Here is a 23,765-nt window from a genome sequence, read left to right on the forward strand (position 1 = left end):
GGATAAATCGTTTTATATGTTACTTAATTTAAATTGTATTTAAATAATTAAAATGCGATCATTTTGGTCCAGAGAATAATCATTTGCTGCAATGATAATTCTTTTAACATGTCTCTTAATTGTTATTACATGCAACCATAGTTTAATGAAGATTGACATATCATTTAGTTTTAATGTGTATACATTATATTAAGGTAATAACTTAATTTTAACCCTTGTTTTCTACGTCTTCAGTAAATGGCGCTTGGCCCACCATGGTTCTGAACCCTTCAAATAACTTAAATACTGATACAGCATATATAGTGATATGTAATATATTTCTTTCTTTCGAAAATGTAAGAATTCACGATCTCCTATGTACCATTGCCATGGAATGAAATAAATGTGTTTTTTCTTCCTACTCAAAAATTTTATATTTTGCACATAGGAGTTACTGCAGGAACAACAACGCTATAATCTGAGGCGGCGGTGAAAATGTATTGTATTGTTATTTTAAAAGTCTTGCATATCCTTAAATTTCACTCAGAAGTTACTGTAATAACATTATAGAATTATGTCCATCTAGAGAAACTACACTTTCCAATGGTGAAATAATAATTAAACAATTAATCAGCTTTCGATATTACTTCATACAAACACAGAAATATTCTCTGTAGGCTATTTTTAATAGCTTTCGATTGTTGTTGTCCAAGGCCCCTTATAGACGAAGTCATTTGTTATTTCAATACAGCGCCTTAGATGGCGTTGTTATTGTAGTTTTAAAACTCATTTATCTCATTAAATATCAGTTCTATCAAAATTTTGTATGGAATAAAACTTATCGGAAATTATTTTAAAGAAACTTTTGTTATGTAACGTTTTTCTTGAAAATTAATAATAAGGGAGATATTTCGATTTATTTAATTCAGGCCTCCCTATAACCCCCCTTTTAAATAAAGTATTTTGAATTCCGTATAGCCTAAAATCTAAGTTACAACGAACTTAATTTATATTCCAATTTTCATATAAATCGGTTCAGCCATTATCGCGTGAAAAGGTAACAAACATCCAGACAGACAGACAAACAAAAATGTCAAAAAAGCGATTTTCGGTTTCAGGATGGTTAATTGTATATGTTAACACCAATTATTTTTGGAAAATGGAAAATTACCAGAAAAAGTTTGGCTACAGATTTATTATTAGTATAGATTAAGAACTATTTATACTTCACGTTGAGAATTCAGTCTGAATGTCTAATTCCTGAGGCTACAACACGACAGTGAAGGCAGAGCGAGCTCAAGTATTTATGCTTGCCCTTTCATAAATACATTTGTTACGAATGGGTAAGCCAGTGAAACAATAAAATTATTTAGAACTAGAAGGAAGGGCACTCGATGTACTGTTGACACATTTTAGCATTTTTTTTTTCACCTTTAAATGTCTGTTGACTTCAAATAGAAATATAATACAAATTATTACAATGATGATGTGCCTATTTTATGTATGAAAAATTAAATACCTTGATTCAGGAGGAATAGTAAATATTCTAGGAGTCATAATACGGGCTATTCTCAGTAAAAGAGTCCTTACAAACATGTTTCAGTTTTCAATGAATGTGGAGAGACAGCTGTTTGAATGTTATGCAAATCGAGCTTTACAAGGGGGAAGAAGTAAAGACAATAATAGGTGAATGATTACACGTAATTATTGCTTATTTTACATGGTATCAATATATTTTAACAGTTCAGCGTACTTCTCCGCCATGTTGACAACAGTAAGTGTTGGTCTCCTGTGGTCGTCTTCTTTCATGAAGACAGAACTATTCATAACGCGAGCGACCAATTCGTCCTTTGTGTTTGCTTTTGTACACTTTACCGTTCATCCACTCCTACAAACAAAACTCGACAGGAGTAAGGTCTGGGGACCTTGGCGGCCAATGCACATGACCACCGCGTCCGATCCAACGTTCGGGAATGTGAGATTTAGATGATGTGTCACCTGACGGGTAAATTGTACAACGGCACCTTATTCTGAAAAGAAACTACAAACTGCAAACAGCTGTTTCTCTACATCCATTATGAACAGTGCTACCCTAATCTCAGAAGAGCGAGATGTACTATTTCTTTGTACGTAGTTAATAGTACACAGTCATTTGTCGTTTCTTCACACTGTAGGCTTATTACGCGTAGCATTCAAACATCTGTAACTCCACACCCATTATAAACAATGTTCTCCTCAGACGATCTTAGAAGAGCGACACGTGCTACTATTTCTTTTGTACGAGGTCGTTTGTCGTTCCTTCACACAGTTTGTAAGGATTGTTATGCGTAACATTCAAACAGCTGTATTTCGACACCCATTGAAAGTTGGATACATGTTTAGTTTCCTTGCTCAGAACAGTACATACTACCAATCCCTAAAATAAGTACTATTCCTCTTGAATTAACTCAGCATGGTCTTAACACTGGGTTTGTAGAGCAGCATATGTTTGTTTCTAGGCTAATACAGAAAACGAGAGCACATCTACATATGGGACGCATATTATATGGTTTTATTTAGGTATGGTCCACACCTGTGGAGTAACGGTCAGGTGGCACGGGTTCGAATCCCGGTTGGGGCAAGTTACCTGGTTGAGGTTTTTTCCGGGGTTTTCCCTCAACCCAATACGAGCAAATGCTGGGTAACTTTCGGTGCTGGACCCCGGACTCATTTCACCGGCATTATCACCTTCATTTCATTCAGACGCTAAATAACCTAGATGTTGATACAGCGTCGTAAAATAACCCAATAAAAAAAATTATTTAGGTATGTCTTTCGAATAGTAGAGGAAGAAAACAAACTTAATGTAACATACGTTAAGGGTGTTTAGAATAAGGTGCTTAGGAAAATATTTGGGGCTAATAGGGATGAAGTTACAGGAGAATGGAGAAAGTTACACAACACAACTGCACGCATTGTAGTCTTCACCTGACATAATTAGGAACATTAAATCCAGACGTTTGAGATGGGCAGGGCATGTAGCACGTATGGGCGAATCCAGAAATGCATACAGAGTGTTAGTTGGGAGGCCAGAGGGAAAAAGACCTTTGGAGAAGCCGAGACGTAGATGGGAAGACAATGTTAAAATGGATTTGAGGGAGGTGGGATATGATGATAGAGACTTGATTAATCTTGCTCAGGGTCGGGACCAATGGCGGGCTTATGTGAAGGCGGCAATGAATCTCCGGGTTGCTTAAAAGCCAGTAAGTAAGTAATGTAATATGATTCATATTAATGTAACAACCATAAGGGAACTGAATTATTGCGAAAGGCGTTAAATGTACACTATCTACCAAAACGTAATTGGGCACTGTTTTTGCCCCTTTAGAAACTGGTGGTACCACCTCTTGTTGCTATAACAGCAGCCACCCTGTCAGGCATGCTCTCCACTAGTTTGTGTAGGATATCCACTGGAATGCGTCGCCATTCCTCTTGCAACATGGCGCTCAGTTGGACAATGGAAGTTGGCCGCATGTTTCGGCGGCTACTATGCAGTGGTATGCAGACAGTAATGCCGGCTGGACTGGCCTGCACGGAGTCCTGATCTCAATCCCATTGAGCACCTTTGGGACGAATTGGACCGGCGATTGAAGTCTCGGGAGATGCGGCCAACTTCCATTGTCCAACTGAGTGCCATGTTGCAAGAGAATGGCGACGCATTCCAGTGGATATCTACACAAACGGGTGGAGAACATGTCAGACAGGATGGTCGCTGTTATAGCAATAAGAGGTGGTAACACGAGGTTCTAAAGGGGCAAAAACAGTGCCCAATTACTTTTTGGTAGATAGTGTATATTGGAAAAGCATGTGTGTCCGAGGGTGACACTTTTTTTCCTAATTAAGGCATTTTCTCTTCGGTGCTGCCCTGAGAGGCTGTTCTAGATCAAGCCATTCAGTACAGAGCTAGGTACAGCAAGCATTCCTGCCTTCGTAAGCTGAGCATAACAAAGAGTTAAGTGCTTATAGTTATGCTTCCACAGTTTGATCCTAGAGAAAGAATCCGCAATACAATTTTAACAGTAAGCTAGCCGGGCCAGAAACTTTTTCGTCTGCACAGGATGGAATTCCAATCGCTCTACAATGCAACAAGTTGCTCTACAGACAGAGCAGCATATCAATGGAAAGTTAGAGACAAGTTCAGGTGAGAGATAATATCGTAAGCAAACAATCAAGCTTACTGTGTTTGCTGATTGATAAGCTTTGCAGATAAATACTCTTAATTTTATTACTTCTGATTAGATCGACGTTTCTAGTACAAATCTGAACACATCAAGCGGTACAATAATAAAGACAGCATACCGCAATACCGGAAAGCAGCCGTCCTCTTGGTGATCTAATACTATACAAATACAGTGAAACCTGTTCAAGACGGAAGTGACATGGTCCTAATTTTTTTTTTCCGTTGTGGACAGGTTTCCGTGTTATTCAGGTGTGAAGTTAAAATGGAATATTTTATCATTTGCATAAATGAAAAACAAAATGGCATGCCGCAAATTATAGGAATTACAAAATATTCCGTTTAACACTACTGACATTAAATCAGCTTCCTGTCACTTATTTAATTGGTGAATGGTCTTGATGAAAATCTCATTTCGTGTATAAATTGTATCGTAACTTATCATTAAACACTGTAAAGTTTATTAATTACACTAAATTTAATATATAACACTATAATATAATACTGTACTGTATATCACAGCACATTATTTAATTGGACTACGAGCCTAGAAGCCTTGAATTCTGGATTATCTAATTTCTTTGCCAGTTCAAAGGTTTTCTTTGCAGAATAGGTCCAGAAATTTGCATGATCTATGAAAGGGCAAGAACAATCCACTCCCACAAAAGTTCATTTATTTCTATGTAACCAGTTGTTTTCTGTTTCCTTTTTATGTCACTATTATTGATACGGCCTTTATTTTTTAAAGTGTTAAGTTACACCTGAATTTTCCATTCATAAATGTCAACATTATTTTTCATACTCTTCGTTTCTCATTTTCCTCGATAACTTTCACTTTATCAAATTAATGATAGTGCAACATTTTTACGCAACTTTTTTTTATCACGAAATCGCTAATACACTTGCGTTCTACCCAGCTAGCGAAGCATTGAACATCTTTGAAGGGACTCGTCTGCCTAGTCATTAGGGTAATACAATTTCTGACCACCAAGCCAACACACCCTCGCACCGTCAAAAATTTTACAAAGAAAACTTGTTTTTATTTTAGTGACCTACTAGTATTTCGTACATTCCTTGAAAGCACATGCTATTTCAAAATATAGTTTACATTAAAGTAGTGTGTCCAAAGTATTATTTCCGTTTTGAACAGTAGCACACAGTTTCCGTTTCCGCGTTGGACAGTTTCCGTTTTATTCAGGAATAATTACACATAATACATATGAATTTCGCCGGGACCAATAAATTGCTCCGAAATAGACAGGATTCCGGATTATTCAGGTTCCGATTTGAACAGGTTTCACTGTATAAACACGATAGGAGCTTAGTAATAATGGCACAAATGAGGAGCAACTTTCAAAACCTGACAGGTCACTTTCCAGAAAATACTACAAATATGTGCCTTTGTAATAAACTATTTTTTTCTACGGTGCAATTTGATAACAATCTATCTTAATATATAAAAGTGAATGTGGGTATGTATGTTCTCTATACAAATATACACGCTTTAATCGATATGTGCCAAAGTTTGCACATTTAACTTTTATAAACAGGAGAAAAACATAGGCTATATTAAAATTATGCAAATGGACGTTAAATTAATTAAGAAATCTATACTAATAATAAATCTGTAGCCAAAATTTTTCTGGTAATTGTCGATTTTCCAAAAATAATTGGTGTTAACATGTATAATTAACCATCCTCAAACCGAAAATCGCTTTTTTGAAATTTTTGTTTGTATGTCTGCCTGTCTGTCTGGATGTTTGTTACCTTTTCACGCGATAATGGCTGAACCGATTTATATGAAAATTGGAATATAAATTAAGTTCGTTGTAACTTAGATTTTAGGCTATACGGCATTCAAAATACTTTATTTAAAAGGGGGATTATAAGGGGACCTGAATTAAATAAACAGAAATATCTCCCTTATTATTAATTTTCATGAAAAATATTACATAACAAAAGTTTATTTAAAAATGAATCCGATAAGTTTTATTCTATACAAAATTTTGATAGGACTGATATTTAATGAGATAAATGAGTTTTAAAATTACAATAACAACGCCATCTAAGGCGCTGTACTGAAATAAAAACAAATGCCTTCGTCTATAAGGGGCCTTAGACAACAATAATCGAAAGCTGAATTGTCATTGCACCAAATGATTGCTCTCTGGACCAAAATGACCGCATTTTAATTATTTAAATACAATTTAAATTAAGTAACATATTGAACGATTTATCCTTCTATCAAACACGAATGTTCCCTGGATCAAACGTCCTATTTTAATTATGTAATTACTTTATATTTATTTCTAACAGGTGCAGCGGAGCGCACGGGTACGGCTAGTAAAATAGTACATTATGCAACGAGCCTATAATGATAGTAATTAAGAATCGAGTATGGATATTTATGAAACGAGCGCAAGCGAGTTTCATAATTTTCATACGAGCTTCTTAATTACCATTATAGGCTGAGTTTCATACGACTTTGTATGCTCGACCATATTTCTAACTTGAAATTACCTGTATTCAGATGTATACATTTTGTTTGTAACTGACAAGATCGGAAGTGACCTTGTTCTAGGTCGTGAATTGTGAGATGTGCGCAGACGCGAAAGTATTGATTTTTTCCGAGGAACAATAATGTCATTGACCTTGACGTAGTCCCGTTAAACTTGTTAATATTATAATATTATAACCTTGATTACTGAATTCGACATTGAAAAACGAGATGACAAATTGAATTTATTTGAATATTATTTACAATTAACGCTAATTATTATAGTAACAGAACATAACCTTCTGCGACAGTATTGGATTTCCAGCCTCCGTGACTTTTCGCTAATTCTCTTTCGATTGCATATCCGAGAATAATCGATACTTGCGGTTTTATAACGGTAGAAAGCTGACCTGTCATTGGCTGAACACTTGTAACTTGAGTCGTCATTGGCTGATAGACCATTAAAGGTCTGCTACCAGGTGTATAATTACTACATTTCAGCATGGTCGAGCATAAAATAAAAATAAATACGATCAAACATTCAATGTATAATACTAAAATGCAATCTTCTATAGTCAACTGTTTTTTATTATTGTCTGTTGTATTCAACATCGACTTTCACGAGGCCATGGAAATTATAACGCGAAATTAAATAACATTGTTGATACATCATGAAGGATAAAAATAGATAATTCGTGCAATAAGTATCTTTATGCAGTCCAGGAACGTATTATGAATTGAGGACGTAGCTGCAATAAGGGCCCATATGCTCACAGGCATACATCAATTCTTCGTAGTTTCTTTGTTATACCCACAAAGTTTCGTTGAAAAATGTTGAACAGTAATGCTGATAAACCTGTTTATTTTAATATATTTTATATGCCCTGCACTGTTTTTAAAAATTTCAACTCTATATATCTCAGAACAGCATTTTGGAGTATAGGCCCTTATTGTAGCTACGTCCTCAATTTCTCGTTGCAGTTGTAGATAGTGAGCAGGCTGTGTTTTATCCAACTGAATTCCAGAATTCTTTCAAACTACAAGGATTGCTACCACATAATTTACTTACAGTAATATTGAATAACCAGAAGTACTATTGCGAAATATTGACCCATCAAAATTATGCACCAACACGAATTGGTGTGAAGAACTCATGCCAAACGTAATAGAAGTCGCAATATTAACTGGAAAAAGGAAAGGAGGAGATGTTTTTATCTCACGTATTGCTATGATACCCATTCTATTTAATGCAATTGCAATTTCAGTGGGACTAGCATTTGTAATGACCATATTAAAATGAAGTTCAAGGACAATAGCTCAAAGTTGCAGACATTGACTTAAAAACTGCGTGTATTTCACATCCTCGACTATATTTTATACAAGGGAGTGGAAAAAAAAAGATTTTACACATATCAAAAAGCAATTCAAAGACATTTCTGTCATGTTGCTAATATGTGAATGTACGTAAGCCGACTGAAAATAGCACGGTATTAATCTATACTAATAATAAATCTGTAAGCGAAATTTTTCTGGTAATTTTCGCTTTTCCAAAAATAATTGGTGTTAACATGTATAATTAATCATCCTGAAACCGAAAATCGCATTTTTGAAATTTTTGTTTGTATGTCTGTCTGTATGTTTGTTACCTTTTCACGCGATAATGGCTGAACCGTTTTATAGGAAAATTGGAATATGAATTAAGTTCGTTGTAACTTAGATTTTAGGCTATGTAGCATTCAAAATATTTTATTTAAAAGGGGGGTTATAAGGGGGCTTCAATTAAATAAACCGAAATATCTCGCTTATTATTGATTTTTGTGAAAAATGTTACATAACAAAAATTTTTTTAAAACTGATTTCCGATAAGTTTTATTCCAGGCAAAATTTTGATAGGACTGATATTTAAGTCTGTCTGTCTGTCTGGATATTTGTTACCTTTTCACGCGATAATGGCTGAACGGATTTCGATGAAAATTGGAACATAAATTACGTTCGGTGTAACTTAGATTTTAGGCTATATGGAATTCAAAATACTTCATTTAAAAGGGGGGTTATATGGGGGCCTGAATTAAATAAACCGAAATATCTCGCTTATTATTAATTTTTGTGAAAAATGTTACATAACAAAAGTTTCTTTAAAAATGATTTCCGATAAGTTTTATTCCAGGTAAAATTTTGATAGGACTGATATTTAAGGATATACAATAGTTTTAAAATAACAATACAATACATTTCCACAGCCGCCTCAGATTATAGTGTCGTTGTTCCGTAACTGCTATGTACAAAATATTAAATTTTTTAGTAGGAAGAAAAACAAATTTATTCATTCTATGACAGTAGTGCATAGGAGATCGTGAATTCTTACATTTTTACACAATCAACTCTATTAATTTGGAGTGATTTATTAAAGGACGCATTCAAGACTAATTTAGAAAAATGTTAAAAGAATTATATTTGCACCAAATGAGTGGTCTCTGGTCCAAAATGAAAGCATTTTAAGTATTTAAATACAATTTAAATTAAGTAGCATATTAAACGATTTATTCTTCTATCAAACACGAATGTTCCCTGGACCCAATGTTCTATTTTAAATGTGTAATTAATTTATATTTATTTCTAATAAGGGCAGCGGAGCGCACGGGTACGGCTAGTTCTAAAATATACGTCTCTCAAAATATTGTTGTTCACTTCCGAAAATATGTTACTGCGAAATTCTATCTGTATATTCATGTTGCAAATGTAGTATGTTATGCGTTGTGGAAATAACAATCTCTTAATTTCTAAAATACCGTTAAGCCTATACGTCTCTAAGAATATTAGTCTTTATGCGAAAAAATGACTTATTGCAAGTTTATATTGTATCTGTATTCTGTGTATAAAATAAGAATTAATATAATATGTTCTGAATTTGTGAGATATAGTTTTCCAAGTCATATTAAAAAACTGGGTATGATATGCGCCGTTCAGAGCAAAAGTGGTGTAAGTCAAAATTGCGTAATGAGGTTCAAAGTAAAAATTCTGTAAAATACAGCGCAAAGTAGCAATTAATATGGCCTTCTTGCTATCCACTGACTACTAATAGTTTAAATAAATTTAATATTAACTGCTACTTTGCGCTGTATTTTACAGAATGTTTACTTTAACCATCATTACCCATTTTTGACTTACACCACTTCTGCTCTGAACGACTCACATAAGTGGGTGCTCAGCGGTCAAGGGGTAATAAATCTTCCAATATATATTAAATTATATATTTATTCGATGCTGAAACTGATCAGAAAGAGGAAAGGGAATCATATTCTCGTTGGGTTTTACTTTGTTCATGGTTTGTTGTTAAATGTAAAATGTTATGTTTTATTTAACGACGCTCGCAACTGCAGAGGTTATATCAGCGTGGCCTGATGTGCCGGAATTTTGTCCCGCAGGAATTCTTTTACATCCCAGTAAATCTACCGACATGAGCCTGTCGCATTTAAGCACACTTAAATGCCATCGATCTGGCCCGGGATCGAACCCACAACCTTGGGCATAGAAGGCCAGCGCTATACCAACTCGCCAACCAGGTCGACTCATGGTTTGATTTTTCTATTATTTTATTTGTATTTCTGGCGGTGTGGAAGAGAAGGCCTAATGGCCGTAACTACACCAGAATAAATAAATAAAAACAAATAAATATATAAATTTAAAAAACCACTGAACGTCAGGCACATGATGACATGTTTTGTTTTCGGTGCCTGATTTAAAACTGTTTTAAATTGAGTTAACGCTGGCAGGCATTTCGCTAAGGAGTTCATCAATTCATGTAAGTGACGTTAAGTAACGATTAATCTTAGGTTAGTAAAGACAATTCTTTTTGTACATCTTGATTACACAACTTTCAACACTGTATCACTTCGGAATATGTATGATAAGAACTTTCTTGTATTAAATATTATGATATATTACACAAAAACACACCCCCCAACGATATTCACAACACACAACTCAATTTCAAAACACATACACTCTTCGACTCTACACTACGAACGCACCCACACAGGAAACAAGAGCCGCCAAGACCAACAACGACCAGTTCCGAAGATGACCGAAAATAGGTCGAAACATGTTAAAAAGGTGCGTTAATAATGTTTAATAATAATAATAATAATAATAATAGTAATGGCTTTATTTAACCTGGCAGAGTTAAGGCCGTAAGGCCTTCTCTTACACTCAACCAGGATTAAAACTTGCTTAAACAATTGAACATAAAACTAGATCAGAATTAAGTAATTACATACTGATACATAATGAGATCAAAAGAGGTAGTTACATAAAATTTACCTCATAAAATAAAAATAAACATAATGAAATACATATTAATTTGTTAGAATCAAATACGAATCACATAAAAACATAGGCCGATAATTCAATAAAAAAGAAAAATGTACACAGTAAAAATAAAAATAAACACATTAGTATACATATTAGTATTAGATTACAATTAAATAGGATTTACATAATTAAACCAGAAACCGACAATTGAATAAAATGTACACAAAAATAGATTAATAATAAAAAAACAACAACACAGTGGAATACATATTGGCATTAAGTGATAAATAAACACGATTTAGATAATAAAAAAAAGAAACAAAAAAATACAGTCGAACACATTTGCAACACAAGAAAGTTCTTATCATACATATTCCGAATTCTTTTTGGTTGTGTATAGTTAGGTTTCCGAGATTTCCGAAAATGTAATAACCAGTTTAATTAAAAATAGAAGCAGAAAGGAAAACCCGTGCAACGCCGGGTGTTTACAGGTAGTAGATAATATGAAGTTAATAAAATAATACCGGTAGCTATAATTTAAATATATTTTACGAGAGTTCTATTCTTTAATACTCTAATAAAGGGTGCGTCAGAAAGAACGGATGGATTTCAAACTATGGATACGCAACGAGGAGAGAGATATAGTGAGGGGGACCACGACTGTTGGGTCAGCCATAGAATGCAGTTTCAGTTGAGAACATGGTGTTGGTCTGGTGTACAACGTGCTTTCATCGTAGAGACATTTTTGAAAAATGAAGAGTCTGTGATCGCCACTCAGGACTCATTTCGACATCGGATGTCACGCTAGGATTCCAACTCGGAATACAATTTTGCGGTGGGAGGCTTCATTTCGTATCACAGGTTCAACATTAAAGAAGAAATCACCTGGACAAAATTCTATTGCACTGAGATTGTCCGAGGCTACGGTAAGATCTCGCGCCCTGCGACTTCTTTCTTTGGGACCATTTGAAGGCGTAAGTTTGTAAACATCGATCACATACACTGGACGAACTGAAGACAGCGATTCGTGAAGAAATCGTGGCAATTGCACCAGCTATGACTGTGAAAGTGATGGCGAACATCAGAAAACGCCTCGATGCCTGTATTGAAAGCCAAGGACATCATATGGATAATGTTGTTTTACGTAAATAAACTGCATGTATTGGTGAATATGTTGATAACAATAAATTTTTGATTTGATGAATCTTTACAATTTTCTTGCCATGTGAAATCCATCCGTTCTTTCTGACGCACCCTGTATAACAGAGTTTACATTGGTTATAAAACATGTAATACTCATTTCTTTCTAAAAAGTGGTTTGAAAGTGATTTTTGTAAATAAATTTGCCTCTGTGATTTTTGCCGTTCTTTCGGATCACTATGCATTGTTCGGAGTCTTTCACCATAAATCTTCTTTATACTGTGAAAAAAGCAACGAAAAATTTTGTCAGAGTTGGTCACCAAGGCCAATGTGATTGGGGTAGAAGGGGGGAGTGAGGGAGTTAGGGTAGGAGGGGGGAGTTGGGGGCAGGGAGTGAGGGAGTTAGGGTAGGAGGGGGGAGTTGCGGGCAGGAGGGGGGAGTTGGGGCAGGGAGTGAGGGAGTTAGGGTAGGAGGGAGGAGTTGTGAACGGGGAGATTGGCGTGATCACATTTCGGCACCATTAGGCTCACTCACGAGGCTCCTCTGACGATATTTACATATTATTATAATTCGTGTTTATATAGTAAAGTTAGGCAACGCGTAGCATACGCAAGAGATAAAAATTATACAAGTGTTGTAATTTTTTTTTATATGTGCAATATACTTTTTTCATAGGGTTACGTAGCTTATATATTTCTCTACCAAATGATACCAACTTCAACGACCTAACCATATAATCAAATGTGGGGAACGGTAACGACCATACCACGTTGACAATACCAGTTCTCGTCCGATCATCGAAGTCAAGCAACATTCGGTGTGGTTAGTACTTGAATGGGTGACCGCTTGGGAGCAGCACGTGTCGTTGGCGTACTTTTTAACCCTAATCACGTAAGTGAAGTGGATAGGCATTGCGCGCACACACATACTTCCACAATAGCCGAACATAACAAATGGCGGCAATTCTGTTGTGTTTACGGTTCTTATATGGAATCGCCCACTTGGGGTGGGAATACAAGGACGCGCTGCTGCAGTAACGCGGCATTACATGTAATGCGCGGAGTAAATTGTGCACTCTGAACAAGCGGTGCGCACGATACGAAATATCTGAGCAGCGCGCAAGCCTCAGACACCTTTCTAGTTCCATTCTATCTAGCACGATGCACAACCATGGAAAACGAGGAAGCTTTGCCAACTGCTATTTGCGCTTTGGTAGTAGTAAGATACGATACATTTTGAACAGAAAGAAACGTAGACCTACGGAGTTGTACAAGAAGCGGCGAGGGAGTAATTTTTTAAGTGCTTTAAACTTTAAAGTCATCAGCGGCCAGTATAAAAACCTTTGGACTACTCGGATATCCACCAGTTCTGGAGAATTATTGATGAAAATCGGACCAAACTTTAAAAAATCAGCCACCAACATGCGAGAACCAATCTCAAGTCAAGATAGGACAGTATTTATTGTACTAAATTCAATTCATCCTTGAAGAATGTTATTGTGCAATTAACAAATTATGTAAAGTACTATTTTTGGTTGATTTTATATGTCAATATTCCAAGTTCGCAGTGACTTCACGATTCTTGGTGACAGGGGATTAGTTTACAAGCTTTCAGTACCTTTTGCGAATTTCAAAATAGGCTATCGGAGAAATAACCCCAGAAGTTTGCCCAGCAATTGTCAGCGCATTAAAGGAAAATATCAAGATAAATTAAATCATTGTTATTCAATTAATTAAAATAATAATAAGAAAAAAACAGAAGATATTAAACGTGCTGGGCAATAACCTGAACACACGTTTCAGCGTCACATTGTTGACAAGTAACTCCATCTGTTAGCACAACCATAAAACATCTAATAGATGCTATAGAGTTACAACAACGAAAAAAAAATTGTCCAAATGGACGTTAAATTAATTAAAAATATATAAATAGATAGGATCAAATATTCATGTATCATATTAAAATGCAAAATCTTCTACAGTCAATTGTTCTTTATTATTGTCTGTTATATTCAACATCGACTTTCACGAGGCCTGGAAATTATAACACGAAATTTAATTACATTGTTGATACATCATGAAGGCTAAAGTCTAGAAGACAATTAATACAATAAGTATACTTACACAGTCCAGGACCGTATTATGAATTTCTCGATGCAGTTGTACATACATAGTGAGCAGGTTGTGTTTATCCAACTGAATTGTTTGAAACCACAAGGATTGCTATCACATAATGGAATACCTAATTTTGAATCACCAATAGTACTATTGCGAAAAATATTGACCCACCAAAATTATGCAATGGATTGAGAATTAGTGAGAAAAAAACTCATGAAAAACGTAATAGAAAATGTTTTCGATTTCCACTCAGATGACTGTCGTTTAGGGACTGGGTCGTACAAGTAGCACCAGTTTCATTTTGTTTAAGAAATCACCATCTTCATCAGCCATACTGATCATGTCCCCAGCAAAACACAGAACTTGATGTTTGTACTTTGCTCTGTGGACATAATTACAAAATGCGACGAACAAACAAAACACTATGATAAACAATTGCCTACAACTCAAAACCAATAATTGCCATTATCAGCAAACTTTAAGGAAATGACATCATGAATGTTACCAACAAAACAAATGTATAATATCCCTTGTTATATATTAATACGAAAAATGGTAGTAAAATTCCGGGAACTTTTTGAACCTAGTAGTACATTGACAACGTGATTATACTGATAGAATTTCGCAGTAATAAATTTTCGGACATGAATAACAATAGCCTTCGTATATTTTAGAATTAATACAGTGTTATTTTCAGTGGGCTTACGTACAGTCACATACTACATTAGCAACATGACAAAAGTTTCATAGAAGCGCTTTTTGATATGTGAAAAACACGCAGTTTTTAAGCTAATGTTTGCAACTATGAGCGAATGTCCTTGAGCTTCATTTTAATAGATGGCTATTGCAAATGCTAGTCGCATTGAAATTGCAGTTGCTTAAAATCGAAAGGCATTTTAGTGTTTATCATAGAAATACATAAGATAAAAACATCTTTCGTTTTGACAGTTAATATTATCACTTCTATTACGTCTTCTCGATGGTTTAGTGCTTACCCTGCTAACCGATGGATCCAATGTTCAAACTCTGCAGAGTCCTATCTGTAGTGGATAAACAATTGCAGGACAAAAATAGTAAAACTAAAACGTGAATATTTCCAAGATAAAGCTCGCCTTATCATTATATATTGCAAGCACTTCACAACAATGCGGTTCTTTCATAACGTTGAGAATAATATTCTGATATACTAGCCTTAATAAGACCCAATAATAGACGTACAAGTATAGGCTGCTCATAGTAGTTTAATTATGTTCTAGAGAGGGGTGAAGCAGAAATCTCATTTCCCATTTACTTTTGTGGCTGCAAACTTGAACCATGTGTTTATCACTACCTGTATACCATATGTACAGGGTGCGTCAGAAAGAACGGATGGATTTCACATGGCAAGAAAATTGTAAAGATTTATCAAATCAAAAATGTATTGTTATCAACATATTCACCAATACATGCAGTTTATTTATGTAAAACAACATTATCCATATGATGTCCTTGGCTTTCAATACAGGCATCGAGGCGTTTTCTGATGTTCGCCATCACTTTCACAGTCATAGCTGGTGCAATTGCCACGATTTCTTCACGAATCGCTGTCTTCAGTTCGTCCAGTGTATGTGATCGATGTTTACAAACTTACGACTTCAAATGGTCCCAAAGAAAGAAGTCGCAGGGCGCGAGATCTTACCGTAGCCTCGGACAATCTCAGTGCAATAGAATTTCGTCCAGGTGATTTCTTCTTTAATGTTGAACCTGTGATACGAAATGAAGCCACCCACCGCAAAATTGTATTCCGAGTTGGAATCCTAGCGTGACATCCGATGTCGAAATGAGTCCTGAGTGGCGATCACAGACTCTTCATTTTTCAAAAATGTCTCTACGATGAAAGCACGTTGTGCACCAGACCAACACCATATTCTCAACTGAAACTGCATTCTATGGCTGACCCAACAGTCGTGGTCCCCCTCACTATATCTCTCTCCTCGTTGCGTATCGATAGTTTGAAATCCATCCGTTCTTTCTGACGCACCCTTTACCTCACAGATGCCAATGAATCAAAATGAAATTGTATCTTCTTTGGTATAGAGTGCAGCTTTTCTGAAGAATGAAGTTAAGTCCAAAGTTTCACTGTGATCATACAAAATGTGAGATGCTAGTTTAAAACCTGTTAGTTTCTCATTCAGTTAAACAAGTAGAGAATGACTTAAAAGAAGGCACATTTTCCTCCATGAAGACAGATTTCTCCAATAAAGGCATTATTAAATGTTTTACAATGTGTATTAAGAATTTTTTCTGAGATGAGTGGGGGTTGAAGAAAAATTACTTACGTTTTATGATAATGCTAATGAAACAGTTGACAGCATCATTGGCAAATTTCAATCTATTTTAGATGAACGCAATTTAAAAATTTGTATGAGGTCTACCGTATAATACGTATCGTAACAATTCAGTTGTTTGTCAGGTTGTGGTGAAATGTGTCTGCACCGTAAATAAATGTAAGGTAACAGCATAAGAACGTATTTATATAAGTCTAACCTGTCAATTGAAGTAGTAAACTAGTAGATAATGTGTCATGCAACAATTAGGAAGTAAGATGACCTGTTCTTGCACGTAGCTAAAGCAAACCTTAAAATACAGTTTCTTGCAGGAAATATCCGTTTTGCTTCACGGTACATACGTGGTGAGAAGGGGGTGGAATAACCTTTCACACGACCCTAACCATACTTAATTCCGCTCTAGACTGTCGCCCCTTGAGAAAGCATTTTATTACTCGAGGAAGTAATTAAAGGGTCGAAAGGTTATATCTCATCTTGACCCAATATTATAAAAGAGGAGGGGCATTGTATCCCGTGTGTGATTTCTCTCTGGATCTTGCTTCAGGCAAGTCCACTTAAATTGTAACATTTATACCAGAATAAAACATCTATCTACTAAGTATTGACTCTTCGTTATTGCTGTTCGTCGACGCTGGGACCTAAGGGTCCAACCCACGTGACTAACAAGTAAAGATACCACACCACAAGGTTTCCCATTAACTTATAGTCCGGTTTCTGGTTTATTTTCTCGAAATATCATTTGCAAATCATACAGAAATTAATTCGTATTATAGGCCTATGCACAAAAATAACACAAAACTTTCATTTTATGCATTGCAAACAATAAACATAATTCCATCACATAAGTAAAATATCTGGCTTCAATTATAATGTGTCCGAATGAAGTATATACTGGAGAATTACCACGGCAGCTTTGAACCGTGCCGTTACGTTTACCACCAAATTTAACTACATACACAATGTTGCCAACATAAGAACATGAGAAGGAGAAATTTGTTTCTATTTCTCTCTACCTCCTTCGTTCTGAAGATTACTAAGAGATAGCACCACTGTTACTCTCATCTATTGCAATGATTTTTTCCCTGGACCACCGATTTGCTCGGACGACATTTCTACACATAAGAGTAAGACAGATCTTACAAGCGATCTCCAGTTACTAACAGTATGGTATCAAAATTGTGTGTCCATTTTATCTCGAACTAAAATCTCTCTCGCATTTTCTTTTGTTTCATCACGTCCAAATGGATTTATCTCTTCGGTATCGATGTTTCTAGTCGGTCATGGCCTTTATGACAGTTTTTGTTTCGTAATATTGATAGACGGTAATATAATTAAAGCGGTGAATAATTTCATGGCCCCTAAAAGTTTTTTTTTTTTTTTCCTAAAAGGCTAGGTATTTTGTGTAGGCTACAAATAAAAACTGCAACGCGGTCATAATTATGTACTTAATGCTTTGGTGAACATTAACCGGAAATTTACTTTCCGTTATTTAAATGGTATTCCGTGAAACACACCTTTTTCCTCTTTATTTCGTTGTCATAACCTACTTTAAGATCTTACTACATAAGCATTTTCTTTTAGTGCATTCAAAACATCGTCGTTGTACTGCATAAATCTTGCACTTGACTAATAGAGTGATTTATTTAAGAACATAGTCGCGAATTTCACTACCACCATTTCGATTGTCTTCTGTTTGACACGGCTCGGTACGGCCCGGTGACTAGTGGCCAGCGAGTAACGTCGACTATCGATATTGCTCTGCCGTGGGTATTATCCAGTTGTTCCCTGATTATTAATTTTAATAAATAAATTTATATCATTCTTCATTATATTGCATTCGTTTCTAATATCACATTAGACAATGCACACGAAACGCTTGGTTTCTGCTAGGAATAACGTAATAAAAGATGAAAATTAAATTCATTGTTCTGGAAAATACGCAGGTACAGATTATCTGAATGTGATGAAATCGTCGGTGTTATCTTACCCATCACGCATACCACTGCCATAGATTAGGATTAGGTTGATGACTGTGTGAAAGATGTAAGTTATCCTACAAAACGATATTATCCTAAGTCGTGTTTAACTTACTATTATTATTATTATTATTATTATTATTATTATTATTACTATCATCATCATTATTAAAACTACTGCTTGAACCTTTTAACGTAAAATCCAAGAATTCAATGTTCTGTTCTCGTTAACATAAAGTGTGCAAGACATAAATTAAACTACGTAATGTACAGAATGTTAAGTATACATACAACATTCTTACGCACAAAATGAAGAACATGTGAACATGAATGCTCACATGACATACATTGCTGTCTCGATACTGGATTAGTAAAAACATTGCTTAAACTGTATTTTGATATGAAAACTACTGTATGTTCGACGTACAAGGGAGAAACATTGTAACATTTTGACATGACGTCATTCATGGTACCATGGAAACGAAAATGGAAGATGAACTTCGTGCCGCATGGTTTTCTACGCGGTCCCTTTCGCGCTAGTCTCTACTAAATGAGCATCGAAACGCGAAACTCGGAGTGAGATAAGTGGTCAATAGGTTTGGAGCTCACATATTCAGTTTTTCCCAGCATTTTGGCGTACCTTTTAATATTTTTCTCCGATTTCCTATTTCATTCATTCATTTCATACAGTTTCAATATTCAGTTTTAATAATTGATCATCTTGAACTAATTTTATATTTTTCAATTAATGCTGCACGTGTTTAAAGGCTGGGCACGGGAGTTTATGCACTTTGAATACTATTTTAATTTGTTAAGAGTAGGCTACACGTTTACAGTTACAAGATGCTAACTAATTTCTTGCTTGAATATTAGCCTAGTTATTGTGCATGAATTTCCCGCGTCCTGTTTTTAATAATTGAAATATATTAAGTTAAATTAGTTTAATGTTATTTATTATTAAATTGATATTCATCGTGCATGAACCTCCTATGTCCACTCTTTAAACATGTGCAGTAAGAATTGAAATACATAACATTAGGTCAAGATTATTGATTATTAAAATATTATTCACCGTGCATTAATCTCCCGAGTCTTGTCTTTAAACATGTGCAATAATAATTAAAATATATAAAATCAGTTCAAAGTTAATAATTATTAACATGATATTCATCGTGGATGAATCTCCGTGTCCAGTTTTTAAACATGTGCAGAAATAGCAGAACTATATATGAAATTAGTTTAAGATTATTGATTATTAAAATGTTATTCATCGTGCATGAATATCGAATTTCCAATCTTTAAATATGTGCAGTATTAACACATATATAATTAATTCAAGGTTATTAATTAATAAAATATTATTCATCGTGTATGAATCTCGTGTCCAGTCTTTAAACATATACAATAATAATAGGAATATACAGGGTGATTCAGACCACCCGTAAGTCATTTATTTCGGAAACTAGTGCATTAGAATTTTCGATACAAAAATATTTATAACTGAACTACATGTGAACTTTCACTTGAGCTTGATTTCATCAATCAGCTCTAACAGGAAGTAGTGTCAATGGCGTATCACTTTCAAATTTCAAATAGTAGTCGGGGTTAAATAGGATACATTTGATAGAGCTCTTCAAAACAAACAACTTTCATAGGAAACGTTTTTATCAATTCCTACTCTTTCAATGATAAAACGTACAAAAAGACAATGTTATTAATATATTGAGAAATGTTACAAGACGAAAATATAAACAAGACAATTAATGTTGCCAGGTTACTGAAAGACTGGACAATTCCATTAATGTTTATAAATTTTCGAACTGTCTGCCATTCTGAGCAGCACACACCCGTACTCTTCTTCTAACACTGATAGTGACTCCCTAACACTAAGACAAGACATGATAAGAACACAAAACAATGTACACCCTCAAAACTAAGCAAGATGAACATACAGTGAGCGATCAAATTATTAGGGACACTTGGTAAAAGTAGGAATTTCATTTTCAAATTCACATAAAACACATGTAATTTGGAATTTCTTAACTGGAAAAGCTTCATTACTCTAAATAGTGTTTTATAAACAATATTATTACATATTTAATTGTGTAATAATGAATATGGAATGAAATAAACAAGAAAACTAATATTTTGTCACACCTCCCTTTGCAGCAATTTCAGTATTAACTCTATTTGGCTTACTAGAAATGCACTGGATACAATTATCTTTACTTTCTTGGCCGTGATACCACACATTGAACAGTTTTTCTACTACAGATTGTTTATTTGTAATCATTTCTGAATGAATTTGCCTCTTCATTAGCTCCCAAATACTTTCAATCGGATTAAGGTCCGGAGAGTTACCAGGCCAAACCATAACCTTAATTTTGTTGTCAGACAGGAATTTTGTCACCTTATTTGCCTTGTGACAGGGCGCAGAGTCGTGCATGAACACAAGTCCGTGAATGTTTTCCAGATGGTTATTTTGTGTTCATGCACGCCTCTGCGCCCTGTCACAAGGCAAATAAGGTGACAAAATTCCTGTCTGATAACAAAATTAGGGTTCTGGATTGGCCTGGTAATTCTCCGGACCTTAATCTGATTGAAAATATTTTGGAGCTAATGAAGAGACAAATTCATTCAGAAATTATTACAAATAAACAATCTTTAATAGAAAAACTGATCAATATGTGACATCACAGCCAAGAAATTAAAAACAATTGTCGTCAATGCATTTTTAGTATGCCAAAAAGAGTTAAAACTGTAATTGCTGCAAAGGGATGTGTGACAAAATATTAGTTTTCTTGTTTATTTCATTCCATATTCATTATTACACAATTAAATATGTAATAATATTGTTTATAAAACACTATTTAGAGTAATGAAGCTTTTCCAGTTAAGAAAACCCAAATTACATTTGTTTTATGTGAATTTGAAGACGAAATTCCTACTTTTACCAAGTGTCCCTAATAATTTGATCACCCACTGTAATCTAAAGGTGATTTTCCACCGAACGGACTAGTCAAGTTATGGTTTTGTTTCCGAATGATGGGAATATCAACACACCCCCAAAAATAGAAACAATAAGAAACGTATTTGAACTACACCAGTGGCCCTCAACTCAGAGCACTGTGTCGTCATCAAGCCTTGCCCGCTCGCCCTCTCGGCAAGGGAAAGTCGTAACAGGGCAGGTAAGACGTTCAGCGGCGGCACCACAATATGAATTTACTGCATAGTTTATGATTGTTTTCTTATGCAAAAGATACGGGCTAAATAGAAATAACTAAATTAACTATCTTAAGCAATTTTAAAAACATTGCAGTCTATTTTAAAGAAAGTTAGAAGTTAATAAATTTGTAATTACTTTCAGAAATGTAATACTCATTTCATATTAATTATTCGAGCGATGCATGACAATTACTGTAAATGTATAAACTGCTTCCGTTAAAGAAAATGTTGAACAAAACACATAAAAACCCTAGGAATAGTAATGCAGAAATTAACTCCATTCCGTTCACTCAACACTGGCATTAGGACTGATTTTTCGGGATTTGTTTAATTCTCTTTTTCCTCAGAATTTCTCAAAGTTTGAACTATTTGGATAGTGCATAATCTGAGAGCACATTTTAAGTTGTGTTACAATACTTGGCTTCCATGACATGGCTTGTTTATCTTCATCATACGAAAAAATTACTGTTCGCATAGATACGTGAATCCGAAAATGCATATCTGTACAATCGGGGAAATCTAACACATGGAAAGTTCATATAAAAGTCAGATAACTTCTTTTGTTTTGAAATTTGTCCTTCAATTCACTATCGTAAAGTAAATTAATAAGTTCCAATTACAGATAAAATTCGAAAACAAAATTGAAAACTTTTCTAGTCTTTAAATCTCGAATCAAATTCCTGGCGCAGATCGCATGTTGTTCGAATATAGTCTTCGAAATCCAAAGTCTTAAGAAACTAGTAAGCCTATATCGTTGTTAATTTTGAAAAATGTGCTGTGATTTATCCTTTTAGTTAAGATAAATTTCTATGTCCCGCGCCGTGGCGTCGTGGTCCAAGGCATCCTGCCTAGAACTCGCGCTACGGAATGCGCGCTGGTTCGAGTCCTCATGGGGAAGAAATTTTCTCATGAAATTTCGGCCAGTATATGGGACCGGTGCCCACCCAGCATCGTGATGCACTTGGGGAGCTACGATAGGTAGCGAAATCCGGCTGCGAATGTCAGCTATAACGGCTGGGGGGATCATCGTGCTAACCACACGATACCTCCTTTCTGGTTGGATGATCGTCCACCTCTGCTTCGGCATGTGGGCGTGAGGCCAGCAGCCGGCTGGTCGGTCTAGGCCCTTCACGGGCTGTAGCGCCACGGAACGGAACGTTCTATAATTGAATTGGTCATTTCTAGAAGGTCCTTTGTCCAAAAATGTTAGTTCTGAATAAATCGAAAAAAACTGTTTTTAAGAAATACTAATCTTCGTAGAGCAATGTGGTGACTGTCCATCATAAAGGTATATTTGTGCTTTCTGGAAGCACAATTTTTATTTTGTTGTCATATGTAGTTTGTATAATATTATTAATTAAAAATTCAAATTTAAGGACCTTTTAGCAGTGAACTTAAAATAATTTCACATTTGGTTAAAAATGGAGTACTGTAATAAAATACAGGATTGTAAATTAAATAAACTACCATTATTTCAAGTTAAAAGTATATTTCTCTTCTTAAAATATATTTTAATTACGTATTACAAAGTTTTAGGCCCTTGTTTTAAATCTAACTTGACGATTTCATTCTGTATTTTCTCTATGTTCTGCTAGTGGAGAATTTACAACTTTCTCATAATAAGGTAACTGTTCATGGGGAATGTAGCATAGAATTTTCTTGATATCCTGCATTTTGTCTGGGTTGATTGCAATCAATTCATCATAAGTAGGACGTTGGGGAAGGACTATGTTTTCAATTCCAGGTAGAAAAGAGCAAAGGTATGCCTAATACAACCATCAATGAACTTGGATGTTGAAACAATATGAGGAAGAGTGGCATTGTACATATATTCATAATAACTCGCAGGGGCGAATGACAACTTCGAACACCGAGGTACCTTTCTACCATAAGATTCTACAGAAAGGCCTCTTTTGTAAAACATGGGCCACCAGTTAATGAGTGACTTTATTTTTGGGCATGCATAAATATTTTAT

The 23,765-nt window shown here is 35.1% G+C and overlaps 1 protein-coding gene and 1 pseudogene across 6 annotated transcripts in view; both read left to right on the forward strand.

The window, feature by feature from the left end:
• Nucleotides 1–23,765, forward strand: part of LOC138715483 (cGMP-dependent protein kinase, isozyme 1-like) — a 280,131-nt gene that overhangs the window by 90,296 nt on the left and 166,070 nt on the right. The gene's annotated exons all lie outside the window — the stretch shown is intronic.
• Nucleotides 12,897–13,015, forward strand: LOC138715832 (5S ribosomal RNA; annotated as a pseudogene).

This window comes from Periplaneta americana, chromosome 15 (assembly GCF_040183065.1).
Source record: "Periplaneta americana isolate PAMFEO1 chromosome 15, P.americana_PAMFEO1_priV1, whole genome shotgun sequence".
Lineage (NCBI taxonomy): Eukaryota > Metazoa > Arthropoda > Insecta > Blattodea > Blattidae > Periplaneta > Periplaneta americana.